The sequence below is a fragment of the Theropithecus gelada genome, chromosome 12 (genome assembly GCF_003255815.1).
Source record: "Theropithecus gelada isolate Dixy chromosome 12, Tgel_1.0, whole genome shotgun sequence".
NCBI classification, from domain to species: Eukaryota; Metazoa; Chordata; class Mammalia; order Primates; family Cercopithecidae; genus Theropithecus; species Theropithecus gelada.
This window is the reverse complement of record NC_037680.1, coordinates 13,574,435-13,596,249: the sequence shown is the minus strand read 5'-3', so window position 1 is coordinate 13,596,249 and position 21,815 is coordinate 13,574,435. Positions and strand designations below refer to the sequence as shown.

General features: G+C 37.7%; 1 protein-coding gene and 1 pseudogene across 3 annotated transcripts in view; both read left to right on the top strand.

Moving 5' to 3' along the window:
* Window positions 1-21,815, top strand: part of ZRANB3 (zinc finger RANBP2-type containing 3) — a 310,204-nt gene that overhangs the window by 30,185 nt on the left and 258,204 nt on the right. The gene's annotated exons all lie outside the window — the stretch shown is intronic.
* On the top strand, window positions 6,649-7,321 carry LOC112636551 (annotated as a pseudogene).

Genomic DNA, 21,815 nt, shown 5'->3' with positions numbered 1-21,815 from the left:
TTTAAGTTTATTTTTACATATGAATGTCTACTTGATCTAGCACAATTTATTGAAAAGACTTTTTCCTACTGCATTGTAATGTTACTTTTGTCATAAATCAAGTAATTTTATGTGTATACCTTTCTAGGTAAGTGCTGTCTAATGGAACTTTCCACTGTGATGGAAATATTCTTTATGTATACTGTTCAATTCAGTAGCTATTCACTGCAGATGGCTATTGAGTACTTGAAGTGTGACTAGTGCAACTAATGATTGCATTTTTAATTTTACTAATTTTAATTAATTCAAATTTAAATAGTCACATGTTTAGTACCTACCATATGGAATAGTGCAGTTGTAGATTCTTTGTTTTATTTCTCTGTTTGCAGTCTTTGTGTCAGTACCATACTTCATGCTTCTTACTGTAGCTTTATAATAAATATTCTGGTATCAGATAGTATAAATCTTTCAGCCTTACTCTTTTTCAAAATTGTCTCAGCTATTATTGACTCTTTGAATTACATGTAAATTGTAGAAGTCATTTATCAATTTTCACAAAAAAATTTGCTAGGATTGTGAATGAAGTTTTATTGCATCTATAGATCAGTTTGGGGATAATTGATATATTTATAATACGGAGTATTTCATTCCATGAACACGAATTATTTTTACATTTACTTAATTGCTTTTTTGGTGTCCTGTGTACCTCTTATCTTTTTTGTTGTGTGCTGCAGTTTTGATATTTTGCATTTAGCCATATTCAAACTTACTGATGTTATTTTTGCTGTTAATTAATTTATTGAATTCTCTTAAGGATGAGACCATCACTCAATATACTTGAAATCAGAAACCACTCAATTTCTTTCTTGATAAGCAAGGGAGAACTGTGCTTCTTAGCCATGACTTTCTAAACAAAGCAAAGAGTTGGTATTGCACTGGGCTTTAGAAGCCTGGAGACTTTCAAAAACAGGAGTGTTTAAGGACTGTGTGAAATTTCTGTGTATACTTTAGGGATTAGCTGACTACCAGAGAACAGTTAGTCCTTTCTTTTCTTGAAATTGGAGAATAGGGACTTTTAACTTCCTGTTCTTAATTTCAGAAAGTGTATTTTGAAGTCCAATTCAGCTCTGCCTGCTTATGTTGGTAGTGTCTTTTTTTGCTATGTTTTGATTCTGTCTTATTTCTGTAAATATTTAGAACATATTTATGTAAGTCATACTTATTTACATTCTTTGAAGTCCTTTAGAGGTTAATTTTGCCTTTTATTGTTGTATGTGATGGTTTATTTCCCAGTGTATTTGCAGATGTCTTAAATTTTGTGTTTTTTTTTGTTTTTTTTTGTTTGTTTGTTTGTTTTTGAGACGGAGTCTCACTCTGTTGCCCAGGCGGGAGTGCAGTGGCCGGATCTCAGCTCACTGCAAGCTCCGCCTCCCGAGTTCTGGCCATTCTCCTGCCTCAGCCTCCCGAGTAGCTGGGACTACAGGCGCCCGCCGCCTCGCCCGGCTAGTTTTTTGTATTTTTTAGTAGAGACGGGGTTTCACAGTGTTAGCCAGGATGGTCTCGATCTCCTGACCTCGTGATCCGCCGGTCTCAGCCTCCCAAAGTGCTGGGATTACAGGCTTGAGCCACCGCGCCCGGCCTTGAGCCACCGCGCCCGGCCTAATTTTGTTTTAATAAATAATCTTAATCTGTGGGGTTTTTTTGTTTTTTTGTTTTTCTAAGACAGAGGTTTGCTCTTGTTGCCCAGGCTGGAGTGCAATGGCACCATCTTGGCTCACTGCAACCTCTGCCTCCTGTGTTCAGGCGATTCTTCTGCCTCAGCCTTCTGAGTAGCTGGGATGACAATCGCATGCCACCACGCCTGGCTAATTTTTTTTATATTTTTAGTAGAGATGGGGTTTCGTCATGTTGGCTAGGCTGGTCTCGAACTCCTGATCTCAGGTGATCCACCCACCTGAGCCTCCCAAAGAGTTGGGATTACAGGCGTGAGCCACCACGCCTGGCCAGTCTGTGGAAATTTTGAGAGATGTAAATGAGTAAGTTCTTCAATGGAGGATTTGCAAAATTAGATTCTTGGCTTGCAGTTTCCCAGGTCACACAGGTAATATAAATTCAAACCTCAAGTTCATTTTTAGGTAGGCTTACTATTATGAATTTCGATCATTAATTTTCATCTCCTGCCAAGCTTTAAGTTTTCTTATTAGCTTAAAAAATTAAGTATAGTTTAATTTAGTAAAATATATGGATTTTAGGTGCACAGTTTTGTAGATTCTGATACACTGAATACCCCTGTGTTTTCAAAAACCTCCGTCAAGATATAAAACATTACCATCATCCAAAGTAGGCCTCTTTCTAAACAATCCCATCCTCCTACATTAAAATCATTGATCTGACTTCTGTCACTAAAGTATATTTTTTATAGTTACTTGCTGCTCTATTTTTTCAACTTTTTGAAGTAATTTCAAATGTACAGAAAAGTCACAAAAATATAGAATAACTTTTATGTATATTTTACTTAGAGTCACAAATTTTTAACATTTTGCCACATTTACTTTATTATTCTCTCAGTCTACACAAACACACACATACATTTATATACACCTATGCTTGCATTCATCATGTTCCTTTAATTTGCAATACTGGCTGCTCTGCCTATGGAGTAGCCATTCTTTTATTCCTTTACTTTCCTAATAAACTTGCTTTAAAAATAATAATAATATGCTATAGTATAGTATGTATTTTCTTAAAATAAAGACATTCTCTTACATAGACACAGCACAGTTACCACATTTAAGAATTTAACTTTTTATTATTTTTTATTCTTAGTTTTGTTTTTTTAGAAACACGATCTTACTCTGTCACGTAGGCTAGAGTACAATGGCACAATCATTGCTCACTGTAACCTTGTATTCCCGGACCCAAGTGATCCTCTCACCTCAGCCTCCCAAGTTGCTAGTATTACAGGTGCACACCACTGTGCACAATGTCTTTTTTTGTAGACAGAGTTCTGCTATGTTGCGCAGTCTGATATTGAACTGCTGGCCCCATGTGATCTTCCTGCTTTGGCCTCCCAGAGTGCTAGAATTACAGGCATGAGCCATTGCACGTGGCTGGAATTTAACTATTATACAATACTTTAATATACTTATATTTTGTCAGTTGTCCCTATACTGTCCTTTATAGCATGTTTTTTGTTCAGTGTGAAGATCTAATCCAGGATCACTTATTGCATTTAATGATATCTTTTTGTTTCCTTTAATGTGGGACAGTTCCTTACCCTTTCATGACACTGGCCTCAACTTATTTTTATGTTTCATCACAATGAGATTTAGATTATGCAATCTTTCCTGCATCAGTACATAGTGAGATTGAGGTCATATGCTTTTCAGGGTATTATTTTGAGTTCCTTAGCCCCAAGGCCAAGTTCCTGGCCAAAGTTTGGTCCAGTATCACTGCATAGTTAACTGTTTTTTCTTCTCACAGTTGTTTAGTATGTAACAATTAACATGACATATTGTGACCATGCAAATATGCTGCTCCTTCTCTGATTTTCCCTCTGTTGGATTTAGCATACATAGATGGTTCCTGTTCAAATCAAATTTTGTCATGATGGCTGTAAAATGATTTATTAATTGGCATTTATTATAAAGAAGTGCCCCCCTTCTGCCCCTCTCCTCTCTCCTTTCCTTCCTTTCTTTCCTTTATCTTCCTTTCTTCCTTCCTTTTTTTTTTTTTTTTTGAGATGGAGTCTTGCTCTGTCGCCCAGGCTGGAGTGCGGTGGCCTGATCTCGGCAAGTTCCGCCTCCCGGGTTCATGCCGTTCTCCAGATTACAGGCGTGAGCCACCGCGCCCGGCCCTCCCCCCCTCCCTCCAACTGTCCTTCCCTCCCTCCTTCCTTCATTCCTTCCCTCCTTCCTATTTCTGTCCATCCATTCATCAGAGATCCAGTGGCAAAAGAAAACAAACCGGAACTAGATTTAGATGGACTCATGAATTTGTTACTGTATCGTATCTTAGTTTTCTCTGTTTTGGAACATGCTACAAACAGAATCATGCAGTTTATGTGGATCTTCTCTCACTCAACATAATGTTTTAGCAATTTCATCTATGTTGTTTTACCTCTGAATATGTCACAATTATTTTGTTCATTTACTTGGTGATGGACATTTGGGTTAGCTCTGGTGTAGGGCTCTTACGAATAATGATGGTCTTAACATTCTTAGACGAGTCCATCTGTGGACATGTTTTCAATTCTTTTGCTAGAGGAGTCTGCTTTAACTTTATTTAAAAACTGCCCAACTTTTTCCCATGAATCAACAATATATGAGAGTTCTAGATGATCCACATCTCTGTCAACATTTGATACTGTTAGGCTTTTTTATTTTAGGCATTCAAAATGAATGGCTATTCGAGAGGTAGCTTATTATGTTTCACTTTGTACTTTCTTAATGATGTTGAACATGTTTCCCTGTACTTACCAATCATCCTTGTATAGTTATATATGTTATATACAGCATATAATAGATATATTATAAAGTGTTGTAATGTTTTGCCCTTGTTTTAATAGGGTTGCGTTTTTATTATTTATTGGAAGTTCTTTTCATATTCTAGATATAAGACTTTTGGCAGATATATATCTTGTGAATATTTTCCCTAGTCTGTAGCCTCCTTTTGATTTTCCTTCTTGTATGGTATTCTAATGAACAGAAAATTTTAACTTAAAAAAATTAACTTCATCAAGTTTTCCTTTTATAGTTAGTGCTTTCCATATTCAAACAAGTCATTTCATACCTCAGGATTACAAAATCATCTTGTGTTTTCTTTGGGAAGCTTTATAGTTTTCCTTTTTCTATTTAGATGTATATATAGATAGATAGATAGATAGATATATTCGATCTCAATTTTTAAATATGGGGTGAGGTAAGAGTTCTAGGTTCTGTTTTCTTTCATACTAGTATCTAGTTATTTCAGCACCATTTGTAGAAAAGTCTATCATTCCCATAAATTACCTTGGCACTTTAGTGAAAAATTGATTGACCACATATGTCTAAATCTATTTCCTGTTTGTTTCCTTTTGCCACTGAATCTCTTTTTCTGTTGTCACCCTTCTTCCATTTTCATTTAAGCGCCAGCTTTCTTAGGCTCAAGCTTTATTTAGGACTCTTATTTCTGCTATCTATTTCTATTAGGTCTAGGGCGTTATTCTTGTTGCTCTGCACGGTTCTTCAGTCCTAAGGTTCTTTGTTGGTGGCTTCTATAGACACCTTCAATGTGGCATGTGTTTTTATCACTCATCACTGTGTGTTTGACTTTCTCTTTGTAAGTTTTCATTGACTATTGTAAATTACCTTTACTTTTTCTTCAGACTGGTGCTACATTTTAAAAGATAATATTTTACCTAATTTAGCATTTCTAGGTGTTTGCAAAAGGAGGGACTTTTAGAATATCTAAACCACCATAGTACTGGGAACAGAAACCTTACAGTTAAATCTTCATTCATTCTGGATTACACTCTTTATCATAATAAAATATCCTTATTATAAAAATCACTTAATTCTTTCCTTTCGTCCTCTGTATGTGATCTCTAATTAGTATCCCAACAACTGTTTCATTCTGTCCATGCTTTCCTAGCATGCCTTTAACCATCTTCTTATTTTCAACATTTTTGAAACCTTTAGATGAATTTTTATGTTACAAGGTTAGGTTTCACTTTGTTACTCAGTTTGTCTTTGCTCTTAAGTAACAGTGTTAAACTCACTTTCATTCATCGATATTAGAGTTATATGTAGTCTTTATGCAATTATCATAGTATTTGCTATGGTTTCTGTTGCCTAAAAATATGTTTTTATATGATCAGTCTGTGATCCATTAAATATGTCATTATATAATCCATGTTTTCCTGTTTTCGTTTAGTATACACCATTAGTAATTTAAAGGTTTGGTTTGGAATCCATTGGTTATCTTTATAACTAATGTTTTGTGTGATATACTTGGTTCTCTATTTTATTGCTTATTGTTTTCTTACTCCCAGTTATATGCAATGACATTGGTATATTGCCTTTTTCTCCCTCTCTGTCCTTTCTGAGCACATGATATCGATTGGTTAAATTATTTTTTTGATGTTCACCTTTATATCTTTAATAATACTTGCACTTTTCATTTATAAAAATACATGGCTGGGCGTGGTGGCTCATGCCTGTAATCCTAGCACTTTGGGAGGCCGAGGTGGGCGGATCACGAGGTCAGGAGATCCAGACCACCCTGGCTAACACAGTGACACCCCATCTCTAAAAATACAAAAAAAATTATCCGGGCCTGGTGGCGTGCACCTGTAATCCCAGCTACTCGGGCTGCTGAGGCAGGGGAATTGCTTGAACCAGGGAGGTGGAGGTTGCAGTGAGCGAAGATTGCGCCACTGCATTCCAACCTGGGCGACAGAGCGAGACTATGTCTCAAAAAAAAAAAAAAAAAGCCGGGCGTGGTGGCACATTACTGTAATCCCAGCTACTCGGGAGGCTGAGGCAGGAGAATCGCATGAACCTAGGAGGTGGAAGTTGCAGTGAGCCAAGATCGTGCCACTGCGTTCCAGCCTGGGTGACAGAGCAAGACTCTGTCTCAGAAAAAATAAGTAAAAAAAAAATACGCTTTCCTTTCACTGCTGGGGCCGCAGCCATGAGTATGCTCAGGCTTCAGAAGAGGCTCGCCTCTAGTGTCCTCCGCTGTGGCAAGCAGGTCTGGTTAGACCCCAATGAGACCATTGAAATCGCCAATGCCAACTCCCGTCAGCAGATCCGAAAGCTAATCAAAGATGGGCTGGTTATCCGCAAGCCTGTGACTGTCCATTCCCGAACGCGATGCAGGAAAAATACCTTGGCCCGCCGAAAGCCAGGCACATGGGCATAGGTAAGCGGAAGGGTACAGCCAATGCCGGAATGCCAGAGAAGGTCACGTGGAGGAGGAGAATGAGGATTCTGCGCTGGCTGCTCAGAAGATACCGTGAGTCTGAGAAGATTGATCGCCACATGTATCACAACCTGTACCTGAAGGTGAAGGGGAATGTGTTCAAAAACAAGCGTATTCTCATGGAACACATCCACAAGCTAAAGGCAGACAAGGCCTACAAGAAGCTCCTGGCTGACCAGGCTGAGGCCCGCAGGTCTAAGACCAAGGAAGCACGCAAGCGCCTGAAGAGCGCCTCCAGGCCAAGAAGGAAGAGATCATCAAGACTTAGTCCAAGGAGGAAGAGACCAAGAAATAAAAGCTCCCCCTTTGTCTGTACATACTGGCCTCCGTGATTACATAGATCAGCCATTAAAATAAAACAAGCCTTTTTCTGCAAAAAAAAAAAAAATGTTATTTTCTTTACCAACTTTAAACTTTGCCTTTGTTCCTCTTTACCTTCAATTTCTGTGTTGTGATTATTTATAACTTACGTTGTCGTCTGTAAACCAGATTATTTAAATAGTTAAGTATTTTCATTGCTTCCCTTGGTCCCTTCTGTTTCTGCACAGTGTCCTTTGGTTGGAGTTATCAAAGTTTTTTTTAAAAAGACCTAGGTCTGTTAACAGTGACTCATGCCTATAATCCCATCATTTTGGGAGGCTGAGGCGGGAGAGTCACTTGAGCCCAGGAGTTCAAGACTTGCCTGGGCAACATAATGAGACCCTGTCTTGAATGAATGAATGAATGAATAAATACCTAAATAAGTAAATAAGTAATGTGAGGCCAGGTGTGGTGGCCAACTCCTGTAATCCCAGTACTTTGGGAGGCCAAGGCAGGTGGATCACCTGAGATCAGGAGTTCAAGACCAGCCTGGCTAACATGGTAAGACCTCGTCTCTACTAAATATACAAAAAATTAGTCAGCATGGTGGTGTGTGCCTGTAGTCCCAGCTAGGCAAGAGGCTGAGGCAGGAGAGAATTGCTTGAACCTGGGAGGCAGAGGTTGCAGTGAGCCGAGATCGCATCACTGCACTCCAGCCTGGGCAACAGAGTGAGATTCTGTCTCAAACAAAAGAAGTAATGTGAAGTCTGTTCCCTAATTTCTTGTACTTTATTTATGTATTTCCTTCTTTGTTTCCTTCTTTTTTGATAACTTAAGAGATTTATATATTTTTGGAATACATGTGATAATTTGATATATTCATATAATGTGGAAAGTTCAAATTGGGGTAATTGGGATATCCATCACCTTAAATATTTATTTTTTCTTTATGTTAGGAACATTCAAATTTTTCTCTTCTAGCTATTTTGAAATGTACAATAGATTAATGGTAACTATAGTCAGCCTACTGATCTACCAAACGTTAGGTCTTATTTCTTCTGTCTAACTGTATATTTGTACCCATTAATCAATCTCTTCATCCTCCCCTTCCCAACCACTAGTAGCCACTAAGGTACTCTGTACCTTTGTGAGATTCGCTTTTTGAGCTCCCACATATGAGTGCGAACATGTGATATTTGTCTTTCTGTGCTTGGCTTATTTCACTTAGCATCATGACCTCCAGTTCCATCCATGTTGCTGCAGATGAGAGGATTTTATTCTTGTTTGTGGCTGAATAATATACATTGTGTGTGTGTGTGTGTGTGTGTATCACATTTTCTTTTTCCATTCATCTACTCATGGTCATTTTAAGTTGATTACACATTTTGGCTATTGAGAACATTGCTACAGTAACATAAGAGTGCAGATACCTCTTGATTTCTTTTCTTTTGGATATATACCCAGTAGTGGAATTGCTGGATCATTGATATTTGTATTTTTAGTTTCTTGAGGAACCTCCATATTGGTTTCCATAGCAGCTGGCCTGATTTACATTCCTACCAACAGAGTGCAAGGATTCCCCTTTCTCTACATCTTTACCAATATCCCTTATTCTCAATTTTTTTGATAAAAGTAATTTTAACTGCGGTGAGATGATATCTCGTTGTGGTTTTGATTTGCTTTTCTCTGATGATTAGTGATGTGTAACATTTTTATATACCTGTTGGCAGTTTATATATCTTCCTTGAGAATTGTCTGTTTAGATCTTTTGTCCATTTTTTCATTGGAGTTTTTTTTTTTTTTTGCTATAAGTTTCTTAGATATTCTGCCTATTAATTTCTCATCAGATAGACATTTTGCAAATATTTTCTCTCTTGTATTCTAAAACTATCCTGTCTCTCACTTTATAATTACACATCTGTTAGGTAAGAAATTCCTCAGACCCACTTTATTTCCTTTTGTAGGCAGTGCTCACTGTTTGCTGTAGACTAGTCTGAGGGCTCGCTGAAATTTTTTCCACTTGGAAGTGATCAGTTTTTTACCTCACTACCCATTTTTTGCAGTCCAGTACTAGAATATGTCTTGGCATTGACCTTTATGTTTCTCTTTTTCTTGGATGTGCCATATTCTTTTATTTTCTAGTTTACATTTTTCTTCTATTTCTGGAAACTATTATATTGAGAACAGTTTTTTTTTTCATTTTGGCTTGCTTCTTTGAAGACTTCAAATATGCTTGTATTTCTTAATTTGTCTTGGCCTATTTACATCACTGGTTTTTTTCTCGTTTCCATTCTTAATTTTTTTTTTTCTCCATAACCCCCCTTTTTTTTTGTTTAAATTCTTTTTGAAAATTTCCTTTTCAATCCTATTCTGTGTGTACTTTCCTGTTTTAGTAGTACCTGTTCTGTCTTCTGCTTCCATTTGACCTTCATTTCAGTTTTATTTATGTATTTTATTATTTCTCTGACCTGTAAATTCACATTTTATTTCTTTTTTTTTTTATTTTTTTTATTTATTTTTTTTTTTTGAGACGGAGTCTCGCTCTGTCACCCAGGCTGGAGTACAGTGGCCGGATCTCAGCTCACTGCAAGCTCTGTCTCCCAGGTTTATGCCATTCTCCTGCCTCAGCCTCCCGAGTAGCTGGGACTACAGGCGCCCGCCACCTCGCCCGGCTAGTTTTTTTGTATTTTTAGTAGAGACGGGGTTTCACCGTGTTAGCCAGGATGGTCTCGATCTCCTGACCTCGTGATCCACCCGTCTCGGCCTCCCAAAGTGCTGGGATTCACATTTTATTTCTTCATGTTTTTGACCATAGCGCCCCTGAGCTCCTGCATCTCCTCTTTATGTTTTCTGTGTTATAGAGGTGATTGCTTCTTTAAGTTTATACTTGTGGCAATATAGTTGACTATAATTTTCATCTGCTTCATAACTTTTTCTTGTGTGTTTCCATTTGATTTTTTTCTTTCCTTCATTTTATTTGTAGAATTCCTTTTTTAAGAATGACTGCTCATCATACAATGAGGAACATTTTTTCCTGCGCATACTGTTTGCAAAAGTCATCTTGGAGGGCTAGAGCAATGTTATAGACTAACACCTATTCTCCTTATGACACTGTTTTTGTATGTAATTGATTTCTTTTGCTATGACACTATTTTTGTAGGTAATTGATTTCTTTTGATTATATAGCATACTTTGTTTTATTATGCTATATAGGATAATCAAATATATATGCTATATAGTATAATCAAATATAATATGCTATATTTGTTCTTATATAGCGTACTTTGTTTTATTATGATTTGCTTTATTATGCTTTGTATATATTGTGTTTTTTACAAATTGTGCTTTGCATATATTGTGGTTTTTACAAATTGTGCTATATAGTATAATCAAATATAGTATACTATATAGTATAATCAAATATATATGATATACAGTATAATCAAATATAGTAGGCTATATTTGATTATATAGCATAATTTCATTATAATTTGCTTTATTGATTATATAGTATAATCATATAGTATGCTATATTTGATTATATAGCATACTTTGTTTCATTATAATTTGCTTTATTGTGCTTTGCATATATTGTGGTTTTTACAAGTTGAAGGTTTGTGGTATTCCTGCATTGAGCACATCTTTTGGAACCATTTTTCCAACAGCGAGTGTTAGGTTTGTGTCTGTGTGTCATATTTTGGTAATTCTCAATATTTCAAACCATTTCATTATTTATGGTGATCAGTAATTAGTGATCTTTGAGTTTACTATTATAATTGTTTTGGGGTGCCATGAATGATACCAATTCATATAAGATGGTGAACTTAATGGATAAATATTGTGTGTGTTCTAACTGCTCCACTGACTGGCTCTTCCTCTGTTGTTTCGTCTCCACAGGCCTCTATATTCCCTAAGACAAAACAATATTGAAATTAGGTCAGTTAATAACCCTGCAGTGGGCTGTAAGTGTTCAAGTAGAAGGACGGATCATACATCTCTCACTTTAAATCAAAAGCTAGAAATGATCATGCTTAGTGAGGAAGGCAGGTCGAAGCGGATATAGACTGAAAGCTAGGCCTCCTGTGCCAGTTAGCCCAAGTTGTGGATTGCAAAGGAAAAGTTCTTGAGGGAAATGAAATGTGCTCCTCCAATAAATAAATGAGAGATAAGAAAGCGAAACAGCCTTATTGCAGATGTGGAGAAAGTTTCAGTGGTGTGTATAGAATATCAAACCAGTCACAACATTGCCTTATAGCAAAGCCTAATCCAGAGCAAGGCCCTAACTCTTTTCGGTTTTATGAAGGCTGAGAGGTGAGAAAACTGCAGAAGAAAAATTTGGAGCTGAAGAGTTTGGTTCATGAGGATTAAGGAAAAATGCCATCTTCATAACATAAATGTGCAAGGTGAAGCAGCAGGTGCTGATGTAGAAGCTGCAGCAGGTTACTCAGATCTAGCTAAGATCATTGATGAAAGTGACTACACTAAATAACAGATTTTGAATGTAGATGAAACAGACTTCTATTGGATGAAGATACCATCTAAAACTTTCATAGTTAGAGAGAAGTCAATGCCTGGCTTAAAAGCTCTAAAAGATAGGTTTTCTTGTTAGGGGCTAATGCAGCTGGTGACATTAAGGTGAAGCCAGTGCTCATTGACCATCTGAATATCCTAGGACACTTCAGATTTATCCTAAATCTACTCTGCCTGTGTTCTATAAATAGAACAACAAAGCCTGGATGACAGTACATCTCTTTGTAGCGTGGTTTACTGAATATTTTAAGTCTACCATTGAGACCTACTGCTCAGAAAAAATATTCTTTTCAAAGTATTATAACTCATTGACAATGGACCTGGTCACCCAAGAGCTCTATTGCAGACGTACAAGATGAATGTTGTTTTCGTGCCTGGTAACACAGCATCCATTCTGTAGCCCATGTATCAGGGAGTAATTTTGACTTTTAGGTCTTAATATTTAAGAAATACATTTTGTAAGGCTGTAGTTGCCAAAGATAATTATTCCTCTGATGGAACTGGACAGAGTAAATTGAAAACGTTCCGGAAAGGATTATTCTAGGTGCCATTAAGGACATTCATGATTCATAGGAGGAGGTTAAAATGTCAAATCAATAGGAATTTGGAAGAAGTTGATTCCAATCCTCATGGATTACTTGGAGGGGTTCAAGATTTCAGTAGAGGGGGCTGGGTGCAGTGGCTTGCCTGTAATCCCAGCACTTTGGGAGGCCAAGCGGGTGGATCACCTGAGGTCAGGAGTTTTGAGACCAGCCTGGTCAACATGGCAAAACCCCATCTCTACTAAAAATACAAAAATTAGCCAGGCATGATGGCAACCACCTGTGATCCCAGCTACTCAGAAGGCTGAGGCAGGAGAATTGCTTGAACCCGCTGAGATCACACCACTGCACGCTAACCTGCTCAACAGAGCAAGATTCCTCTTATATTGGGAAAAAAAAAAAAGACTTCAGTGGAGAAAGTAACTGCAGATGTGGAAATAGCAAGAGAATTAGAATTAGAAGTGGAGCCTGAAGATGTGACTAAATTGTTGCAATCTCACATTAAAACTTGAATGGATGAGGAGTTGCTTCTTATGGATGAACAAAGAAAGTGGTTTCTTGAGATGGAATCTACTCCTGGTGAAGATGCTGTGAGCATTGTTGAAATGACAACAAAAGATTTAGAATAAAACGTATACCGAGTTGATAAAGCATCAGCAGGTTGGAGAGTATTACTTCAATTTTGAAAGAACTTCTGTTACCAAAATGCTTTCAAACAGCAGTGCATGCTTTGAGAAATCTTTCATGAAAGAAAGAGTCAATTGATGTGGCATAAGTCATTGTTGCCTTATTTTCAAGAAATTGCCACAGCTGTCACACCCTTCAGCAACCACCACCTCGATTAGTCAGCAGCCATCAACAAACATTGAGGTAAAACCCTCAATGGCCATTTTCACAATATTGATTCTTCCTATCCATGAGCATGGTATATTCTTCCATTTGTTTGTGTCCTCTTTTATTTCACTGAGCAGTGTTTTGTAGTTCTCCTTGAAGAGGTCCTTTACATCCTGCAGGGGCCCTTGAAAACAGAATGCTAAGAATAGATAGGGCTCAAGGACAGTATCTCCAATTGAACTTTTAATGAACTCCTGTAGGCGCCAAGAAGACGGACAAATAAGGAAGAGCATAGAGACAAGGAACTAAGCAGAAGGTTACATCTGGGTAAAGAAAGTTTGTTTTGCATTGTGTTCTTTCTGCTGACGTGGGGTTTATGGAGTATAAATAAAGTGAGGCGTAGGCTCTGAGGGCGGCCGCCATGTTCTCTGTTTGTCTTTGTCTTTTGTGTCTGTTCATTCTCCACCACCCCCGGCACGGTCCCCAATAACATCCCTTGTAAGTTGGATTCCTAGGTATTTTATTCTCTTTGAAGCTACTGTGAATGGGAGTTCATTCATGATTTGGCTCTCTGTTTGTCAGTTACTGGTGTATAAGAATGCTTGTGATTTTTGCACATCGATTCTGTATCCTGAGACTTTGCTGAAGTTACTTACCAGCTTAAGGAGATTTTGGACTGAGACGATGGGGTTTTCTAAATATACAATCATGTCATCTGCAAACAGGGACAATTTGACTTCTGCTTTTCCTAACTGAATACTCTTTATTTCTTTCTCTTGCCTGATTGCCCTGGCCAGAACTTCCAAGGCTATGTTGAATAGGAGTGGTGAGAGAGGGCATCCCTGTCTTGTGCCAGTTTTCAAAGGGAATGCTTCCAGTTTTTGCCCATTCAGTATGATATTGGCTGTGGGTTTGTCATAAATAGCTCTTATGATTTGGAGATACGTTCCATCAATACCGAATTTATTGAGCGTTTTTAGCATGAAGGGCTGTTGAATTTTGTCAAAGGCCTTTTCTGCATCTATTGAGATACTCATGTGGTTTTTGTCTTTGGTTCTGGTTCATATGCTGGATTACGTTTATTGATTTGCGTATGTTGAACCAGCCTTGCATCTCAGGGATGAAGCCCACTTGATCATGGTGGATAAGTTTTTTGATGTGCTGCTGGATTCGGTTTGCCAGTATTTTGTTGAGATTTTTTGCATCGATGTTCATCAGGGATATTTGTCTAAAATTCTCTTTTTTTGTTATGTCTCTGCCAGGCTTTGGTATCAGGATGATGTTGGCCTCATGAAATGAGTTAGGGAGGATTCCCTCTTTTTCTATTGATTGGAATAGTTTCAGAAGGAATGGTACCAGCTCCTCCTTGTACCTCTGGTAGAATTTGGCTGTGAAACCGTCTGGTCCTGGACTTTTTTTGGTTGGTAGGCTATTAATTATTACCTCGATTTCAGAGCCTGCTATTGTTCTATTTAAGGATTCAGCTTCTTACTGATTTAGTCTTGGGAGAGTGTAAGTGTCCAGGAAATTATCCATTTCTTCTAGGTTTTCTAGTTTATTTGCATAGAGGTGTTTATGGTATTCTCTGATGGTAGTTTGTATTTCTGTGGGGTCGGTGGTGATATTCCCTTTATCATTTTTTATTGCGTCTATTTGATCCTTCTGTCTTTTCTTCTTTATTAGTCTTGCTAGCGGTCTGTCAATTTTGTTAATCTTTTCAAAAAACCTTCTCCTGGATTCATTGAATTTTGGAGGGTTTTTTGTGTCTCTATCTCCTTCAGTTCTGCTCTGATCTTACTTATTTCTTGCCTTCTGCGAGCTTTTGAATATGTTTGCTCTTGCTTCTCTAGTTCTTTTAATTGTGATGTTAGGGTGTCAGTTTTACATCTTTCCTGCTTTCTTTTATGGGCATTTAGTGCTATAAATTTCCCTCTACACACTGCTTTAAATGTGTCCCAGAGATTCTGGTATGTTGTATCTTAGTTCTCATTGGTTTCAAAGAACATCTTTACTTCTGCCTTCATTGTATTATGTACCCAGTAGTCATTCAGGAGCTGGTTGTTCAGTTTCCATGTAGTTGAGCGGTTTTGATTGAGTTTCTTAGTCCTGAGTTCTAGTTTGATTGCACTGTGGTCTGAGAGACAATTTGTTATAATTTCTGTTCTTGTACATTTGCTGAGTAGTGCTTTACGTCCAACTATGTTTTCAAGTTTGGAATAAGTTCGATGTGGTGCTGAGAAGAATGTATATTCTGTTGATTGGGGGTGGAGAGTTCTGTAGATGTCTATTAGGTCTGCATGGTGCAGAGTTGAGTTCAATTCCTGGATATCCTTGTTAACTTTCTGTCTTGTTGATCTGTCTTATGTTGACAGTGGGGTGTTAAAGTCTCCCATTATCATTGTATGGGAGTCTAAGTCTCTTTGTAAGTCTCTAAGGACTTGCTTTATGAATCTGGGTGCTCCTGTATTAGGTGCATATATATTTAGGATAGTTATCTCTTCCTGATGAATTGATCCCTTTACCATTATGTAATGACCTTCTTTGTCTCTTTTGATCTTTGATGGTTTAAACTCTGTTTTATCAGAGACTAGGATTGCAACCCCTGCTTTTTTTTTGCTTTCCATTTGCTTGGTAGATCTTCCTCCATCTCTTTATTTTGAGCCTGTGTGTGTCTCTGCATGTGAGATGGGTCTCCTGAATACAGCAAACTGATGGTTTTTGACTCTATCCAATTTGCCAGTCTGTGTCTTTTAATTGGACCATTTAGTCCATTGACATTTAAGGTTAATATTGTTATGTGTGAACTTGATCCTGTCATTATGATATTAGCTGGTTGTTTTGCTCTTTAGTTGATGCAATTTCTTCCTAGCATCGATGATCTTTACATTTTGGCACGTTTTTGCGACGGCTGGTACCTGTTGTTCCTTTCCATGTTTAGTGCTTCCTTCAGGATCTCTTGTAGGGTAGGCCTGGTGGTGACAAAATCTCTAAGCATTTGCTTGTCTGTAAAGCATTTTATTTCTCCTTCCCTTATGAAACTTAGTGTGGCTGGATATGAAATTCTGGGTTGAAAATTCTTTTCTTTGAGAATGTTGAATATTGGCCCCCACTCTCTTCTGGCTTGTAGAGTTTCTGCTGAGAGATCTGCTGTTAGTCTGATCTGCTTCCCTTTGTGGGTAACCCAACCTTTCTCTCTAGCTGCCCTTAACATTTTTTCCTTCATTTCAACTTTGGTGAATCTGACAATTATGTGTCTTGGAGTTGCTCTTCTTGAGGAGTATCTTTGTGGCGTTCTCTGTATTTCCTGAATTTGAATGTTGGCCTGCCTTACTAGGTTGGGGAAGTTCTCCTGGGTGGTATCCTGCAGAGTGTTTTCCAACTTGGTTCCATTTTCCCCGTTAGTTTGAGGCACACCAATCAGACGTAGATTTGGTCTTTTCACATAATCCCATATTTCTTGGAGGCTTTGTTCATTTCTTTTCACTCTTTTTTCTCTATACTTCTCTTCTCGCTTCATTTCATTCATTTGATCTTCAATCACTGATACTCTTTCTTCCAGTTGATCGAGTCGGTTATTGAAGCTTGTGCATTTGTCACGTATTTCTCGTGTCATGGTTTTCATCTCTATCAGTTCTTTCAAGGTCTTCGCTGCATTGATTATTCTAATTATCCATTCATCCATTATTTTTTCAAGGTTTTTACTTTCTTTGTGCTGGGTACGTAGTTCCTCCTTTAGCCCTGAGAAGTTTGATCGACTGAAGCCTTCTTCTCTCATCTCGTCAAAGTCATTCTCCGTCCAGCTTTGTTCCAGTGCTGGCGATGAGCTGCGTTCCTTTGGAGGGTGAGATGCACTCTGATTTTTTGAAGTTCCAGCCTTTCTGCACTGCTTTTCCCCCATCTTTGTGGTTTTATCTGCCTTTGGTCTTTGATGATGGTGACGTACTGATGGGGTTTTGGTGTGGGTGTCCTTTCTGTTTGTTCGTTTTCCTTCTGACAGTCAGGACCCTCAGCTGCGGGTCTGTTGGAGTTTGCTTGAGGTCCACTCCAGACCCTGTTTGCCTGGGTATCAGCAGCGGAGGCTGCAGAAGATAGAATATTGCTGAACAGCGAGTGTTGCTGTCTGATTCTTGCTCTGGAAGCTTCGTCTCAGGGGTGTACCCAGCTGTGTGAGGTGTGAGGTGTCGGTCTGCACCTAGTGGGGATGTCTCCCAGTTAGGCTACTCAGGGGTCAGGGACCCACTTGAGCAGGCAGTCTGTCCGTTCTCAGATCTCAACCTCCATGCTGGGAGAACCACTGCTCTCTTCAAAGCTGCCCAAATTTTTTATATTTTTGGTAGAGGTGGGGTTTCACCATATTGGCCAGGCTGATCTCCAACTCCTAATCTCAAGTGATCTGCCCACTTTGGCCTCCCAAAGTGCTGGGATTACAGGTGTGAGCCACTGTAATACTTAAAATATTTATTAAATATTTTAATTAAATTAATTAATTAATTTATTTTATTAATATTTATTAAATATTTAAAAACCCCGCCAGGTTTTTGAAATATTTAGTATTTTGGTAAACTATATTTTTGTTTTGCCATTTGAGATTTTTAGGTTTCTCCCAGTTTTTTCATAGATATGAAATAACCAGCCGGGCGCGGTGGCTCAAGCCTGTAATCCCAGCACTTTGGGAGGCTGAGACGGGCGGATCACGAGGTCAGGAGATCGAGACCATCCTGGCTGACACGGTGAAACCCCGTCTCTACTAAAAAATACAGAAAACTAGCCGGGTGAGGTGGTGGGCGCCTGTAGTCCCAGCTACTCGGGAGGCTGAGGCAGGAGAATGGCGTGAACCCGGGAAGCAGAGCTTGCAGTGAGCTGAGATCCGGCCACTGCACTCCAGCCTGGGCAGCAGAGCGAGAATCCGTCTCAAAAAAAAAAAAAAAAAAAGAAATAACCATGCATTAAATCTTTGAATCTCTGCTCCATCAAGGTTAGTGTTAGATACATTACCTAATTTTTTATTAATGAGTGTGTATGTGATATATTTATTTCTAAATATGTATATTTGTGAATATAAATGGTTAAAAATAGTTGACAAATGTATTAATACATGAAATTTTTAGTATACAGTTGAACAAGAACATTTGCTACTTGTCATGTACTTATTCAGGAGATGTAAGAAGCCTGTGATTGAATGAAATTATTTGGCTTAGCATTGTACATTTTCTTTTTTGCCTTTCTCATTAGTTCATACTCTTTGTATGGATATTGTTCTGAAATAAAGTGAATTTTATTTTTTCTGGAAATCCTGGCAGAGCAATTTGTTTTAATTGTCTATCTGGGGCAGAAAAGACTTTGTGGTATTTAAGGCATTTGCAAAAATGATAAGAGAAGATTTCATAGTAATTTTTATTCTTTAAAAGTATCACTTGATGACAACCTAATTTCTTTCATTGTTTTCTTTTCTCTCCTAAAATTGAAAAGTTTTCTGTTACATTACCCATTTAGGTGTGCTGCTTTTGTTGTCTTATAATCCTTAATTATTTGGCTGACTGTAGATTGAATTTTTGCATCAGTAAACAAAAATTTTGAAATACCTGGTGGTTTTCCTATAAGAAGATTCTTTGTTAAATTATTTTAAGGGCATAAATTTCCTTGTGTATCATCTCAACCTAACAAGGTAAGGGTAATTAAGTGAAAGTATGAATGAATCCTAAGTATAAGAAAATAAAAAAGCCAAAAGAGGTAAGTCACAAAAATTTACGAGTTAATTGCATACTGCCTGATTTATCTAATTTATGAGAAACCATATCTTGGCATTCTGTATTAATTTGATCTGTAGATTAACATTATTGTTTTGTGCCCTCTTCAAGCAGAGTGGGTCCTGTAAGAGTGTCTGTAGAGACTTGGCTGTCCATGTCTGAAAGTGTTATGCATGCATGTATCAATAGGTGCCCTTTTTTTTTTTTCTTTTTTTGGAGACAGATTCTCGCTCTCTCGCCCAGGCTGGAGTGCAATGGCACAATCTCGGCTCACTGCAACCTCCACCTCCTGGGTTCAAGTGATTCTCCTGCCTCAGCCTTCTGAGTAGCTGGAGTTACAGGCACCCACCATCATGTCCAGCTAATTTTTGTATTTTTGTAGAGATGGGTTTTCACCATGTTGGCCAGGCTGGTCTTGAACTCCGGATATCAGGTAATCTGCCTGCCTCAGCCTCACAAAGTGCTGGGATTACAGGCATGAGCCACCGCGCCCGGCCAATAGGTGTACTTTTTAAACAGATGAACTTAACTACTGTTTTCATTGTAGATAAACCTTCCACTTTATCAGACTCTTGATCTGCAAGTACCCTTCTACAATTCTCTAGCCAGTGAATTTCGGAATAATGTTAATTAAGTTGCATTGGTGAACATATATAAATTTCTGTTGGAGATATGCATATATAAGAACAAAACTGGAATGCCACTACATACATACCCACCGGAATGACTGCATTAAAAAAAAAAAAGACAATACCAGTAAGGATATGAAACAATGTTAACTGTCTTATACTATTGTTAGAAGGGTAAATTGGCACAACTACTTTGGAAAACTGTTTGGCAGTGTCTACACTGAACATACGTGTTTTCTGAGAGCTAGTAATCCTTGCTGTAGGTATATAAGTATATATAACATATATAAGTATATATACACATATATGTTTACATATATACATACGTAACATAAAATATACATATACACGTAACCTGTAAACATAAACATGTATTAAGTACATACAAACATATATAACACATATATGTTTATATATATAATAAGGTAATAGCAGCCCTATTCATAATAGTTAAAAATAGCAGCCTTATTCATAATAGTTAACTTCAGCTGTCTATCCACCCTATAATGGGAGATAATCATGGTATATTCACATAATGGAAAACTTAAAACAATGAGAATGAACAAATTTATAGCTACCATAACAACTGTTTGAATTTTTCAAACATAGTGTTGAGTGAAAGAAACCAGCCATGAAAGACATATTAATTGTACGTACATACATGAAGTGTATTTGTCCATTTACATAAGAGTTATATAAGATACTAATTTATGCATAATCACTTATGTGAAATATAAATAATATATTAATCTGTGGTGTTCAGTTTCAGTCAGTGGCCAGCATTCAGTGGAGGTGTGGGTGTCGTGAAAGGATAGGCCACAAGAGAGGCTTTGGGGGATGTTGATAATATTGTTTCTTTAACTTTGTGCTATTTACGTGGGTATGTTCTCTTTATGAAAAATTCTGAATTTTCTTAAGCCATATACTTGAGATTTGCATAATTTCTGTGTTTTTAATACTTCAGTAACATTTACTAAAAATGTTAAATGTGCTTTGCTTTTCATTATATATACATTCAATGTATGTATGTATATTTGTGTGTGTGTGTATATATGTATATTTTTAAGCATAGACACTATCGAAATAGTTCTATTTTAGGTAATTTATCAAAAAGAAAACAAATTCTAATAAGCAATAAATAAGTGTGTGTGTTTGTTTTATGTGTATATATGTGTGTGTGTGTTTCCAGACTGAACTGTTAACACTCTTTTTTCTTTTTTTGTTTTTTGAGACAGGGTCTCATTTGTCACTCAGGTTGGAGTGTGGTGGCATGGTCATGGCTCAATGCAACCTTGACTTTGAGGGCTCAAACAGTCCTCCTCCCACATCAGCCTCCTGAGTTGTAACCACAGGCACATACCATCATACGTGGCTAATAATTTTTTGGAGACATGGAGTCTCACTGGTGTTGCCCAGGCTGGTCTCCAACTCCTGGACTTAAGCAGTTCTCCAGCCTTGGCCTCCCAAAGGGCTGAAATTACAGACCTGAGCCACCACACCTGGGCTACTCTATTTTCTTATACTACTTCATTTGACAATTTTAGCAGGAAATAGAAATTTACTCAGATGATTCAACTTAAAAGATTTTAGTGGGAAACTGTTTCAGAAGTGTAAGGTTAAGAGAGCCAACACTTAGTTTTACTTACCAAGAAACCGGCAATAGATAGCAACCAGTCCTGACCATTCCGAGGCCTGAGAGAACAAGTATAGCCCAGTGGGCCTTGGAGCTAAGGAAGAGGGCCCGCAGGCAGGATCCAGCTACTACCAGACCTTCCTCTACCATTCCTTCTTCCTGTTGTATAATCTCCAGCTGGTACCTCCATTGATCAAACTCCATTTGAAGCTAGTTTTTAAGGGAGAATTCTGTAGGAGAGAGCAAACTGAATAATCAGCATAACTACTTAGACTTTGGAAAACTCCAGAGAATTAGTATAGACTATGACTTTGTTTTCCCCCCAATCACCTTTTGCCTCTGTATTTCCATTTTGGGTAATTTTCTTGTTACATATACATATCCATCCATCTTTCTCCTTCTTTCTGGTTATGTATATGTATATTTACACATAACAGAGAAGAAGACATACTATACTTCACAGCAAGTAAAATGAAAAACACTAAATTTAAAATCACTAATTAAAAAGTGATGATGCATAAGCAAATATGATAAGAGTTTAAAATAGTAAAATATGTTATTAGAAATATAGAGAAGGTAGGCATGGTGGCTTATGTCTGTAATCCCAGCACTTTGGGATGCCAAGGTGGAGGATAGCTTGAGCCCAGGAATTTGAGAC